Below are 13,419 nucleotides of genomic sequence, written 5' to 3' on the forward strand. Positions count from 1 at the left end.
GGACGGCGGCGTGGCTCTGGGACGGACGGCGAGGGTGAGATCCTGCGTACCAATCCCTCTGGAGCTAATGGTGTCCAGTAGCCTAAGAAGCAGGACCTTGCAACTCAGAGAGTAGGGCTGCTTCTCTCCCCTCAGTCCCTCGATGAGGGAGTCTGTTGCCAGCAGTGCTCCCTGAAAATTAAAAACCTAACAAAATACTTTCTGTCAGAAAGCTCAGGAGAGCTCCTGAAAAGCACCCAGTCTCCACTGGGCACAGTATCAAACTGAGGTCTGGAGGAGGGGCATAGAGGGAGGAGCCAGTGCACACCCAGAACTAAAGTCTTTCTTAAAGTGCCCATGTCTCCTGCGGAGCCCGTCTATCCCCATGGTCCTTACGGAGTCCCCAGCATCCTCTAGGACGTTAGAGAAAATAGGATTTTAATACCTACTGGTAAATCCTTTTCTCTTATTCCGTAGAGGATGCTGGGCACCCGTCCCAGTGCGTACTGTGTCTGCAGTTATTAAATGGCCCTTAACTCCAGAACATTTATGTGGAGACAACTTTCCTGACTTGACCATCTTCCTTGGATGTTTTCCCCCTGTGTGACTGCTCCCCAGCCTCGGAGGGTTGCATCCGTGGTCCCTAGGATCCCGTCCTGGATCCCAAACCATCGCCCCTCTAGGTGGTGAGAACTGTGCAGCCACCAATGGAGTGAGATTCTGGTCTTGGAAGACAGGATTATCCTCCGGTGCATGTGTAGGTGGGATCCGGACCACTTGTCCAACAGGTCCCACTGGAACACTCTGGCATGGAGCCTGCCAAACTGAATGGCATCGTAGGCCGCAACCATCTTCCCCAGCAACAGAATGCATTGATGGATTAACACTCTTGCTGGTTTCAGAATTTGTTTGACCAGACTCTGGATCTCCAGAGCCATTCCACTAGAAGAAAACCTCTTCTGTGTCCAGTATCACTCCCAAAAACAACAACCGCGTCATTAGGACCAACTGCGATTTTGGCAAGTTTAGGAGCCAACCATGTTGTTAAAGAACTGTCAGGGAGAGTAGATGTTTTGCACCAACTGGTACCGGGATCGCGTCCTTTATCAGGAGATCATCCAAGTACGGGATAATTGTGACTCCTTGCTTGCGAAGGAGAACCATCATTTCCGCCATCACCCTGGTGAAAATCCTCGGAGCCGTGGAAAGACCAAACGGCAACGTCTGAAATTGGTAATGACAATCCTGAATTGCAAACCTCAGGTAGCTTGATGCAGTGGCTAAATGGGAACATGTAAGTAGGCATCCTTTATGTCTACCAAAACCATGAAATCTCCTTTATCCCCCGGACTGGAGATCACTACCCTGAGAGATTCCATCTTGAAATTGAATTTCTTTAGGTAGAAATTAAGGGATTTCAGATTTAAGATTGGTCTGACTGAGCCGTCCGGCTTCGGGACCACGAAGAGGCTTGAATAAAAACCTTCTCCCTGCTGACTAAGGCTGATTTGAACAATTGGTGAGGGGGAACTTCTTGAAACCCCAGTTTGTACCCTTGGGACACTATTTGTAAAACCCACGAGTCCAGGTCCGAATGAATCCAGAACTGACTGAAGAGTTTTAGACGTGCCCCCCAGTGGCGGAACTAGCGAGCAGTGGGCCCATGTGCGACAAAATGGCTTGGGCCCCCCCCCCCCATCCCATCCCATCCAAGTCCACCCCCTCACCCCTGGAGAGGATCTGGTGAGGGGGGCCTGCTCAGGGAAGTGGATACCTAGCAACAGTGCCGTAACTAGACATTTTAGCAGTGTGTGCAAGAAACGGCATTGGAGCCCCACCCCTGCATGCAAAACAGGGGCAGCAAAAAAACATAGTGGCGTGGCTTTGTGGTTAAGGGGTGTGGCCACAAAATAATACCAATTCATAAAACGGTGCACAGTAGTCTCCATTATTCAAATTACGCCGCACAGTAGCACCACTACACCAGGTAGAGACCCTTTTACACCTTACGGCGGACAGATTCCTCTTTTTACACATTACAGCAGACAGCGTCCTCTTTTTACACATTACAGCAGACAGCGTCCCCTTTTTACACATTACGGCAGACAGCATCCCCCTTTTTTACACAACGGCAGACAGCGTGCCCTTGTTACACATAGCGGCAGACAGCGTACATTTTTTTCACATAACGGCAGACAGCCTGCCCTTGTTAAACATAGCGGCAGACAGCGTACACTTTTTTCACATAACAGCAGTCAGCCTGCCCTTGTTACACATAATGGCAGACATCGTACACTTTTTACACATTACAGCAGACAGCTTGCCCTTGTTACACATTACAGCAGACAGCTTGCCCTTGTTACACATTATGGCAGACAGCGTGCCCTTGTTACACATTACGGCAGACAGCATCTCCCTTGTTACACATTACGGCAGGCAGATTCCCCCTTGTTACACATTGCGGCAAGCAGATCCCCCCTTTTTACACATAGCTGCAGGCAGATTCCCCCTTTTTACACATAGCGGCAGGCAGATTCCCCCTTTTTACACATTGCGGCAGGCAGTCCCCCTTTTTACACATAGCTGCAGGCAGATTCCCCCTTTTAACACATAGCTGCAGGCAGATTCCCCCCTTTTACACATAGCTGCAGGCAGATTCCCCCTTTTTACACAAAAAGCGGCAGGCAGATTCCCCCTTTTTACACATAGCGGCAGGCAGATTCCCCCTTTTTACACATAGCGGCAGGCAGATTCCCCCTTTTTACACATAGCGGCAGGCAGTCCCAAGAAAGAAAGAGAAGAAAGAAAGAAAGAAAGAAAGAAAGAAAGAAAGAAAGAAAGAAAGAAAGAAAGAAAGAAAGAAAGAAAGAAAGAAAGAAAGAAAGAAAGAAAGAAAGAAGAATTATACTTACCCTCTCCGCTGGCTCAGGCTCCTCGTGCAGCTTGACGATTCCCGGGCAGTAGAGAAGGAGGAGAAGGGAGGTGGAGGAGGAAGCCGCAGCAGCGCTGTGTTATTGGTGGAGGCGCTGCTGCTGCTGCCCCTCTGCTTCACTATAGGCTGTTCTCGGAAGACAGCCTATAGTGAAGCAGAGGGGCAGCAGCAGCAGCGCCTCCACCAGTAACAAAGCGCTGCTGCGGCTCCTTCCTTCACCTCCCTCCTCCTCCTCCTCCCCCCCGTGCCGCTGCTCCTCTCATCTCCAAGCGACCCTCCTCCCTCTTCGTGTGTTACAGAGGCGGCAGCGTGTCTGGTGCTGCGGCTGCTGCCCGTAGTGCCCTGGCCTGATCTGTTCGTTACGACGGGCGGGCGGCGGGAGTCGCAGGACGCAGACCCGACGGGAGCGCTGGTGTGCGGCTGCGGCATGATACAATGAGTCATTGTGACTCATTGTAATGCCGGCGGCTGTGGGCCCTTGAGTGCGGCGGGGCCCCAGTGCAATGCACTGCCTGCCCTGCCAGTAGTTCCGCCCCTGGTGCCCCCCACTGGTGTGGGCTCCTGCAAGAGAGCCCCAGCGTCATGCAGTGGATTTGGCAGAAGCAGAGGACTCTGCTCCTGCGATCTTGAAGAGGCTTCTTGGAGTCAGCATCAGCATTCCCTTGGTGAATCCACAATGCCCTCCTATCCGAGACTGCCATGAAATTGGCCAGTGAGCACTTGTGCCCGGTGTAGGATTTTTAAATATGTGTAGTTTACTGTATGCAAGGGTTTAAAACCTTTTAGGAACTGAGATCTAAGGTGTATTACATGTAGTTTAAAAAAAACAAAAAAGGTTTATTTTATGGCAGTAGTTTCCAAACTGGGGTTCTTGCACTGGTAGCATAGTTTGGTGGTCCAGGACCAATTAAAATTATTTATACTTTATTAAATTGGCAAAACCATTCCCTCACAACATAACTGAACCTGAGGATGACATGCTATAAACACAATTTACTTAATTTTATATTTTTTTCTGAATTTCTCAATAAAGAAAACTTTGGCCTAGGGGTGCCGTGAAACAAATTTTGATACTATTTATTTATATAGTGCTCTTTCTCCAACAGGACTCAAGGCGCTTGAGATATGGCTTCTGGAACTGAACACAGGATTCTAAATGTGGCTGTACCAAGGACCTATACAGTGGCATTACAGGTTGAGTATCCCTTATCCAAAATGCTTGGGACCAGAGGAATTTTGAATATCGGATTTTTCTGTATTTTGGAATAATTGCATATCATAACGAGATATTATGGTGATGGGACCTAAATCTAAGCACAGAATGCATTTATGTTTCATATATACCATATACACACAGCCTGAAGGTCATTTTAGCCAATATTTTTTATAACTTTGTGCATTAAACAAAGTGTGTGTACATTCACAGAATTCATTTATGTGTCATATACACCTTATACACACAGTCTGAAGTTCATTTAATACAATATTTTTAATAACTTTGAGTATTAAACAAAGTTTGTGTACACTGAGCCATCAAAAAACAAAGGTTTCACTATCTCAGTCTCACTCAAAAAAGTCCGTATTTCGGAATATTCCGTATTTCGGAATATTTGGATATGGGATACTCAACCTGTATTACTTTTTTCTGCTACTGGTTCTTTACCTATGCAAACAAGCATCTGACTTGCCTTTCCTATTGCTTTGTTACATTGCTCACCTGAAATAGTAATACTTAGATAGCTTTCCTCTTGCCATTATAATGCCCTTAATATTATAGTTAGCCTTTGTATTTTTGAGACGTGTATGATTTTGCATTTTTTGGCATTAAATGTTGCCATGTTCTTGACCATTCCTCTAGTGCAGGGGCGGAACTGCCAGAGACAACGGAGTCAGTTGCCGCCGGGCTCCAGCCCTAAAGGGGCTTCCTCCATTGCCCTCCGGCTGTTACGTGCCCTTCCTACTAAATAGACAAAGGCGCTACCAGCAGGGTCTCGCAGTTTGTACATTCCATGCCGTAACACCCTTCTTTCCACCTTTTTAAAGACCCAGCCCAGCAGCCTCGCCGCTGCCACCACCGCTAGCTGCAGCACTGCCAGCGGTGGGGTGCCCCTGCTTCTTCTCACACCACAGATAGCTGGGCAGCACTGCAACTGCCTGCCTGATTGCTCCGCCCCCTTCCGGCTCCCAAGCACCTCTGCTGCCCAGTGATCCAGGAGCCTGCTGCTAGGAAGAAGTGGCCGAGCTTCAGCAAGCGAGTCTGGACACTGGCGGAGGAAGCCATGATAACCAGATAATGGGGAGTGGAGAGCCAGTTCCAAGGTAATACTTTATACAGCTGGTTGAGATCCTGGTCGGTGGATATGGATTTCAAGAAAACCCTGGAGGTGCTTCCTTTCAAGGGAGACACTCTCTTTGGAGAAGACCTCAATAAGATTGTAGCTGATCTGGCTACTGCTAAAACAGCTTGCCTACCTTGTATGACTCCTACCACGCAGAAGGCTAAAAGTACTTTCCCTTGGCCCTTTCATCCTCAAGGTAAAGCGTACCCAAGGTCAGGCATACCCAAAGCAAGCTCATGCTTCCAGACCTGACAAGCCCAGACTGAAGCAAGCCTGGGCTGCCCATCAGCCTGCTTCCAAAACGGACAAGCCTGCCGCATGACGGTGCAGGCCTCCCTCTGGGGGATCCCAGGGTGGGGGGCCCGACTTCTAGGTTTGGCATAATTCTAAGCTAGAGAATTCTGTTTGGAGCTCACCTTGTACTTTGTGAAGAAATAATCAGCATTGTGGCTGAGCAGATACATGTAGTGTGTGGCTGCAAACTGCATGGATCTGCTGCGTTGTAATGCTGATACTTTTTTTTTCAAAGTACCAATAGCTTCATATAATGTTCACAATTTTTATGCAGGATCAAATAGCTCAATAGGTAGGGTGTTTGATTAGAATTCAACAGGTTATAGGTTTGAATCCTGGGTATGGTAGTTATAGGTTTGAATCCTGGGTATGGTATAGTTGTTCTGACTGCCGGCATCCTATCACCTGGGATATCATACTAAATAAATGGAGTTGATCAATTTTTTTTATTTTTTTTTTAAACTAGGGACAATTTCCAGATACTTTTCTTTATAACTGAGATTGCCCCCTGGAACTTCACATCAGTTGACAACTATGCATGAGTGGGCAGTGCTTGCTCTGGATCTGCCCACCCATTTATGTGCCGTCATAAAAGAAAGCACAACTGACAGTTATCCTGGGCGTACACTACACAATTATCTGTCAGGCTATCTATCCAGTCTGGATGGATGGAATGAAAATCTGGTAATGTATAGGAGCAAATGTCAATTAACCATTTGCTCCCAAACACTAGAAAAGTGGTCAAAAATGGTCATTACACAAATTGGTTAAACCCAAAATTTAACCAATTTGTTTAGGGGACCATTTTTGTCCATTTTCTAGTGTTTGAGAGTAAATCGTTGATGGTCATTTGCTCACATAGATAACCGGATTTCTATTCCAACCAGCCAGTGTTGGAGATATGGTCTGCCAGATTACATAATGCATACCAGAGCCATAACTAGACTTTTTGGTGCCCTGTGACAGATAATTATATGCGCCCCCCCCCCTCCACTATTTTTGCAATATGGACAAAAGGCGCATGCCTTGTGGGGAAGGGGCATAACAAGATTGGTCTCAGAGAAAGCACATGAGATATGAAGATATATCTAGTATACTTGACACTCAATGGTTTGTGGTATTGCCGGGGTGCCCTCCTTAAATGCATATACAGTCACACATGGCGTGTTTGTGCAAATGGCATATCAGCAGTCAGCACTAACTGGTGACATGCCATTTGTACAAGTAAGCCATGTGTGACTAATATATAAACATACTTTATTAAATAACACCTCAAACTATCATACCCAGGATTCAAACCTATAACCTGTTGAATTCTAATCAAATACCCTACCCATTGAGCTACTTGATCCTGCATCTATTCTAACCTCCAAAAACAGATTCAGTTGCATTTTCCAGCGTGTTTTGTTTGCGCCTTTGCAAATGTCTTACATCGACAAACTTATTTAGTACTATTTTGCAAATAGGGTTACATTGTCGCAACATTGTGTTCCCTAATTGCTTGATTTTTTTAAATGCAACAATTGATAAAGACACCTGATAATTGCTCTGTGGAGTCTTATTTTGTGTCTACTTCTTATCTACATTTAATTCCCTACCTCTAATCAAGGCATTTTTAAATGCTGGGGGCTGCCAGGACGTGAGGCCTACCTAGACTTTAGATCTGAATTTGAAAGTACTTGTGAACTAACTTAATTTCCTACTTCTAAATTCATTCCTAAATTCACTACTTACATGAATCCTGTAGTTGGGCATTTTGAGCCTTCAATTGTGGGCATTGTTTTGTGTCCAGACCAGCAGCTGGTGGTGTGCATTTGCTGGAAAGGCATCGAAGACCTCCGATATGCTGCATCTCCTGATGTGTGTCTCCCTCAAGTGGCTGTCAGCAAATGCATGCTAGACACCCCATTCCAAGCTGATTGTGACATCACGGAACATGCATCATAGAACAGGCATGCTAGAATATGGGTCTTCAACCTGCGACCCTCCAGCTGCTGTGGAACTACATATACCAGCATGCCCTGCCTCAGTTTTAGCATACCTTAATAGCAAAACTGTGGCAGGGCATGCTGGGATGTGTAGTTTCACAGCAGCTGGAGGGCCACAGGATGAAGACCCATGTGCTAGAGCCAAGCCGCAGGTACATTGAATGCTAGCAAGCTGAATGTTTAAATCCTTTTTGTTCCGCAGCATTCCAATGCGGAAGATTCCATGGAACCAGAGATTATTCCATTGAGAAGGACATGCTGCCTGGATGACTGCACTGTGCAAATTAAATCACGGAGCCAGTTGGCTTGTGGGTGGCTCTGGTGACTGGGTGGTTGGGTGGGCGGTGTGTCGGAGGTGGAGCACATGCAAATGAATGTGTATCATCCAGCTAGTGAGAGTGAAAACTCATGCAGGAGTGTGCCTGCTTGTCAGTGGGTTATGCACCTTGAGAGGCGTCAAATCTACATGGAGCAGCTGGAGGGGACAAGAGCAGGTTTGCAAAATATAGATAGAAGAGCATATATGCTGGCGCATTCTCCATGATTGTGTCAGCTTATGTTTTGGTGCACTGCACTTTCCTTCACTAAGTTTTAGCCATTTTGGTTAAACGCAAGTGTAGTTGCTTCTCGCACTTTTGGCTGTGATCTTGTATCGTGGTTGAAGAGTCTGCTGGAGGGATTGTTTTCTTCATTGGCGAGAGACTGAAGATATTCCAGGATGGAAGGCTTGGGAACACTATCCGTTTTTCAGTTGTGGAAGAGTTGAAAGACCGGATTGGACTACATTCTATAGTAAAGGATATCTTTGTATTTATTAATCCTCCATTTATATGTGTCTGTCTTTCAATAAAGCTTCGGGCTTGTGATTCCCTCACCCTCTTACACTCCACACACATAGCCTTATTAACTGTTGTATTATTGTATAGTTTAAATGTATAGTGCAGTTCATGATTTATAGTGTAGGCTGGCCTGTGCTGTAGTTCTTGAACTGTACTATACCGACAGCATTTGTATTGTGTTTTATCTGTGCTGCAACACAGTACTTATGTGTGTAATGTTTATGTATGTTTTTTTGCTTCTTTATGTCAATAAAGACTGCTTTTTCAATCCAATATCTGAAAACAATCAATGTTTATCTTTGATGGCAATAGAAGTGGTATGATATTTGCTGCTTTTGAAAGGCAATATCTGATATGTCCCCTATCTGGGAACCATATATTAAATGGCTTTTCAGAAAAGGAAGATGGTAGAAGAGCTTTCAGTTCTTGTTGGACCGATGCACATTTCCTATTCTAGCCTCCAAAAACAGATTCAGTTGCATTTTCCAGCGTGTTTTAAATGCGCCTTTGCAAATGTCTTACATCGACAAACTTATTTAGTACTATTTTGCAAATAGGGTTACATTGTTGCAACATTGTGTTCCCTAATTGCTTGATTTTTTAAATGCAACAATTGATAAAGACACCTGATAACTGCTCTGTGGAGTCTTATTTTGCGTCTACTTCTTATCTCCATTTAATTCCCTACCTCTAATCAAGGCATTTTTAAGTGCTGGGGGCTGCCAGGACGTGAGGCCTACCTAGACTTTAGATCTGAATTTGAATGTACTTGTGAACTAACTTAATTTCCTACTTCTAAATTCATTCCTAAATTCACTACTTACATGAATCCTGTAGTTGGGCATTTTGGGACTTCGATTGTGGGCATTGTTTTGTGTCCAGACCAGCAGCAGGTGGTGTGCATTTGCTGGAAAGGCATCGAAGACCTCCGATATGCTGCATCTCCTGATGTGTGTCTCCCTCAAGTGGCTGTCAGCAAATGCCTGCTAGACACCCCATTCCAAGCTGATTGTGACATCACGGTACATGCATCATAGAACAGGCATGCTAGAACATGGGTCTTCAACCTGCGACCCTCCAGCTGCTGTGGAACTACACATCCCAGCATGCCCTGCCTCAGTTTTAGCATACCTTAATAGCAAAACTGTGGCAGGGCATGCTGGGATGTGTAGTTTCACAGCAGCTGGAGGGCCACAGGATGAAGACCCATGTGCTAGAGCCAAGCCGCAGGTACATTGAATGCTAGCAAGCTGAATATTTAAATCATTTTTGTTCCGCAGCATTCCAATGTGGAAGATTCCATGGAACCAGAGATCCTTCCATTGAGAAGGACATGCTGCCTGGATGACTACACTGTGCAAATTAAATCACGGAGCCAGTTGGCTTGTGGGTGGCTCTGGTCACTTTGTGGTTGGGTGGGTGGTGTGTCGGAGATGGAGCACATGCAAATGATTGTGTATCATCCAGCTAGTGAGAGAGAAAACTCATGCAGGAGTGTGCCTGCTTGTCAGTGGGTTATGCACCTTTCCAGACGTCAAATCTACATGGAGCAGCTGGAGAGGACAAGAGCAGGTTTGCAAAATATAGACAGAAGAGCTCTCCAGCCTAGTTTGCTGTCTGTTTCCACTTTTCTTTTCTTGAGCCGCTCCCTTCTATGCCCTTGCGCACTATCCTGACTTCTCCCGTCTGCTTACTTTGTGCCTTACAATGCACAATGCAAACTACAGGTAGTGCTGCAGGGCCCACACCCTTTTACTTGCCTTACAGAGCAGCTCTGGAGCTGTTACAGTGCCCAGCTGCTGCAAGAAATCAGCTTGAATGCTTCAGGGGCTGGGGCATAGCCAACATGAGCCCCACACCGAAGGAGGGTGGAGGTGTTTAATGCGAACTAGAGGTCATCCAAGCGCCGCAAAAGGCCGCCATGCCCTGCACGCCCCTTTTCTCTTTTCATATGCAGACGAGGGTTAAAGCCAACTTTGACCCACTGCTTGGATGGCATTACCATATGCAAATCAATCTGCTGCAGGCCTTCCCCCAGGAATGCTTGCACTAGTTGTTGCATTTGGTTTGTTGTTTGGGGGTGCTTCAGTATTAGGCAGCCTTCTGCCCTCCCATGTTCATCTGAAAATATGTGTTCTCCCTGCAGTTGTTGTCCCCAGATGAGAGTTCCCTTGTGCTGCCTCAGTTGAATCTCCTTTACTTGACAGAGATGTGCCTGAGCAGCGGCCCTCTCCAGCCCTATCCCAAATCATACTTATCTTGCATAGGAGATACCATGGTCATGAAGATTGTTTTCCCAGGGTGAGGTTCATTCATTGCATTCTGGGTATGCTGACCCCTGTGATTTCCCCAAATGTGGGAAACTTGAATGCATTATTTGTAGTAGTGGGGGACTGTGTTTGTGCTTTCCTCTGGTCAGCTCTGGTAAAAGTCAGATTTCTTTGTCTCATTTCTTCCTCTAGCCTTGTTCTTCTTTCGAGAGTTCCCTTGTGCTGCCTCAGTTGGATCTCCTTCACTTGACAGGGGGGTGCCCGAGCAGCGACCCTCCCCAGCTCTAGCCCAACTCCTACTTACCTGCCAGGTGAGATACTATGATCATGTAGGTGCTTCTCCCAGGGCAAGGCTCACCCATTGCACTCTGGGTGTGCTGCTCCTGCGATTTCCCCAAATGTGGGACACTTGACTGCATAATTTGTGTTTCCCCTGGTCGGCTCTCGTATAATTCAGATCTCTTTGTCTCAGGTCTCTCTCCAGCCTAGTTTGCTGTCTGTTTCCACTTCTCTTTTCTTGAGCCGCTCCCTTCTATGCCCTTGCGCACTATTCTGACCTCTCCTGTCTGCTTACTTTGTGCCTTCCAACGCACAATGCAAACTACAGGTAGTGCTGCAGGGCCCACACCCTTTTACTTGCCTTACAGAGCAGCTCTGGAGCTGTTACAGTGCCCAGCTGCTGCAAGAAATCAGCTTGAATGCTTCAGGGGCTGGGGCATAGCCAACATGAGCCCCACACCGAAGGAGGGTGGAGATGTTTAATGCGAATTAGGGGTCATCCAAGCGCCGCAAAAGGCCGCCATGCCCTGCACATCCCTTTTTTCTTTTCATATGCAGACGAGGGTTGAAGCCAACTTTGACCCACTGCTTGGATGACATCACCATATGCAAATCCATCTGCTGCAGGCCTTCCCCAGGAATGCTTGCACTAGTTGTTGCATTTGGTTTGTTGTTTGGGGGTGCTTCAGTATTAGGCAGCCTTCTGCCCTCCCATGTTCATCTGAAAATATGTGTTCTCCCTGCAGTTGTTGTCCCCAGATGAGAGTTCCCTTGTGCTGCCTCAGTTGAATCGCCTTTACTTGACAGAGATGTGCCTGAGCAGCGGCCCTCCCCAGCCCTATCCCAAATCATACTTATTTTGCATAGGAGATACCATGGTCATGAAGATTGTTCTCCCAGGGTGAGGTTCATTCATTGCATTCTGGGTATGCTGACCCCTGTGATTTCCCCAAATGTGGGAAACTTGACTGCATTATTTGTGGTAGTGGGGGACTGTGTTTGTGCTTTCCTCTGGTCAGCTCTGGTAAAAGTCAGATTTCTTTGTCTCAGATCTTCCTCTAGCCTTGTTCTTCTTTCGAGAGTTCCCTTGTGCTGCCTCAGTTGGATCTCCTTCACTTGACAGGGGGGTGCCCGAGCAGCGACCCTCCCCAGCTCTTTCCCAACTCCTACTTACCTGCCAGGTGAGATACTATGATCATGTAGGTGCTTCTCCCAGGGCAAGGCTCACCCATTGCACTCTGGGTGTGCTGCCCCTGTGATTTCCCCAAATGTGGGAAACTTGACTGCATAATTTGTGTTTCCCCTGGTCGGCTCTCGTATAATTCAGATCTCTTTGTCTCAGGTCTCTCTCCAGCCTAGTTTGCTGTCTGTTTCCACTTCTCTTTTCTTGAGCCGCTCCCTTCTATGCCCTTGCGCACTATTCTGACCTCTCCTGTCTGCTTACTTTGTGCCTTCCAACGCACAATGCAAACTACAGGTAGTGCTGCAGGGCCCACACCCTTTTACATGCTTTACAGAGCAGCTCTGGAGCTGTTACAGTGCCCAGCTGCTGCAAGAAATCAGCTTGAATGCTTCAGGGGCTGGGGCATAGCCAACATGAGCCCCACACCGAAGGAGGGTGGAGATGTTTAATGCGAATTAGGGGTCATCCAAGCGCCGCAAAAGGCCGCCATGCCCTGCACATCCCTTTTTTCTTTTCATATGCAGACGAGGGTTGAAGCCAACTTTGACCCACTGCTTGGATGAGATCACCATATGCAAATCCATCTGCTGCAGGCCTTCCCCAGGAATGCTTGCACTAGTTGTTGCATTTGGTTTGTTGTTTGGGGGTGCTTCAGTATTAGGCAGCCTTCTGCCCTCCCATGTTCATCTGAAAATATGTGTTCTCCCTGCAGTTGTTGTCCCCAGATGAGAGTTCCCTTGTGCTGCCTCAGTTGAATCGCCTTTACTTGACAGAGATGTGCCTGAGCAGCGGCCCTCCCCAGCCCTATCCCAAATCATACTTATTTTGCATAGGAGATACCATGGTCATGAAGATTGTTCTCCCAGGGTGAGGTTCATTCATTGCATTCTGGGTATGCTGACCCCTGTGATTTCCCCAAATGTTGGAAACTCGACTGCATTATTTGTGGTAGTGGGGGACTGTGTTTGTGCTTTCCTCTGGTCAGCTCTGGTAAAAGACAGATTTCTTTGTCTCAGATCTTCCTCTAGCCTTGTTCTTCTTTCGAGAGTTCCCTTGTGCTGCCTCAGTTGGATCTCCTTCACTTGACAGGGGGGTGCCCGAGCAGCGACCCTCCCCAGCTCTAGCCCAACTCCTACTTACCTGCCAGGTGAGATACTATGATCATGTAGGTGCTTCTCCCAGGGCAAGGCTCACCCATCGCACTCTGGGTGTGCTGCCCCTGTGATTTCCCCAAATGCGGGAAACTTGACTGCATAATTTGTGTTTCCCCTGGTCGGCTCTCGTATAATTCAGATGTCTTTGTCTCAGGTCTCTCT

The 13,419-nt window shown here is 47.0% G+C and overlaps 6 non-coding genes across 6 annotated transcripts; all 6 read left to right on the forward strand.

The window, feature by feature from the left end:
• The first annotated feature begins 10,621 nt into the window (after positions 1–10,621).
• On the forward strand, positions 10,622–10,785 carry LOC134950394 (U1 spliceosomal RNA). Its single transcript, XR_010183320.1, has one exon. It is a non-coding gene; the product is annotated as a U1 spliceosomal RNA (small nuclear RNA).
• Positions 10,786–10,937: 152 nt separating this feature from the next.
• Positions 10,938–11,100, forward strand: LOC134952600 (U1 spliceosomal RNA). Its single transcript, XR_010185090.1, has one exon. It is a non-coding gene; the product is annotated as a U1 spliceosomal RNA (small nuclear RNA).
• Positions 11,101–11,770: 670 nt separating this feature from the next.
• On the forward strand, positions 11,771–11,934 carry LOC134950557 (U1 spliceosomal RNA). Its single transcript, XR_010183456.1, has one exon. It is a non-coding gene; the product is annotated as a U1 spliceosomal RNA (small nuclear RNA).
• Positions 11,935–12,086: 152 nt separating this feature from the next.
• LOC134952558 (U1 spliceosomal RNA) lies at positions 12,087–12,249 on the forward strand. Its single transcript, XR_010185056.1, has one exon. It is a non-coding gene; the product is annotated as a U1 spliceosomal RNA (small nuclear RNA).
• A 670-nt stretch (positions 12,250–12,919) lies between these two features.
• LOC134950815 (U1 spliceosomal RNA) lies at positions 12,920–13,083 on the forward strand. Its single transcript, XR_010183668.1, has one exon. It is a non-coding gene; the product is annotated as a U1 spliceosomal RNA (small nuclear RNA).
• A 152-nt stretch (positions 13,084–13,235) lies between these two features.
• LOC134952984 (U1 spliceosomal RNA) lies at positions 13,236–13,398 on the forward strand. The gene has a single exon (XR_010185338.1). It is a non-coding gene; the product is annotated as a U1 spliceosomal RNA (small nuclear RNA).
• Positions 13,399–13,419: the final 21 nt, after the last annotated feature.

This window comes from Pseudophryne corroboree, chromosome 8 (genome assembly GCF_028390025.1).
Source record: "Pseudophryne corroboree isolate aPseCor3 chromosome 8, aPseCor3.hap2, whole genome shotgun sequence".
NCBI lineage: Eukaryota > Metazoa > Chordata > Amphibia > Anura > Myobatrachidae > Pseudophryne > Pseudophryne corroboree.